The sequence below is a fragment of the Schistocerca gregaria genome, chromosome 4 (assembly GCF_023897955.1).
Source record: "Schistocerca gregaria isolate iqSchGreg1 chromosome 4, iqSchGreg1.2, whole genome shotgun sequence".
NCBI classification, from domain to species: domain Eukaryota; kingdom Metazoa; phylum Arthropoda; class Insecta; order Orthoptera; family Acrididae; genus Schistocerca; species Schistocerca gregaria.
Window position 1 is genome coordinate 386,930,928 of NC_064923.1, and position 645 is coordinate 386,931,572.

The following is a 645-nucleotide window of genomic DNA, read 5'->3' on the forward strand; positions in this document are numbered from 1 at the left end:
CACGACTCACGTCCGGTACTCACAGCTTTACTTCTGTTAGTATCCGTCTCCTACCTTCCAAACTTTACAGAAGCTCTTCTGCGAACCATGCAGAACTAGCACTCCTGAAAGAAAGAATATTGCGGACACATGGCTTAGCCACAGCCTGGGGGATGTTTCCAGAATGAGATTTTCACTCTGCAGCGGAGTGTGCGCTGATATGAAACTTCCTGGCAGATTAAATCTACTTCTGCATGGTTCGCAGAAGAGCTTCTGTAAAGTTTGGAAGGTAGGAGACGGATACTGACAGAAGTAAAGCTGTGAGTACCGGACGTGAGTCGTGCTTCGGTAGCTCAGTTGGTAGAGCACTTGCCCGCGAAAGGCAAAGGTCCCGAGTTCGAGTCTCGGTCGGGCACACAGTTTTAATCTGCCAGGAAGTTTCATATCAGCGCACACTCCGCTGCAGAGTGAAAATCTCATTCTGGTTTTGTTGCTTGTTCAAAAGTGAATCCACACAATACTTTTATTTATTCTTACACGTAAAAGATAAATAAAAGTTTTTATGTACGTACGTTGTGCTGAAATAATATTACCATGATTTTGTAAAATGTTTTGTTTTATGAAGTTCATACTATATTTATGCAATCTATAACGATGGAAACGAAC

General features: G+C 42.6%; 1 non-coding gene across 1 annotated transcript; it reads left to right on the forward strand.

The window, feature by feature from the left end:
* The first annotated feature begins 320 nt into the window (after nucleotides 1–320).
* Trnas-cga (transfer RNA serine (anticodon CGA)) lies at nucleotides 321–395 on the forward strand. The gene has a single exon. It is a non-coding gene; the product is annotated as a tRNA-Ser (tRNA).
* The last annotated feature ends 250 nt before the right edge of the window (nucleotides 396–645 follow it).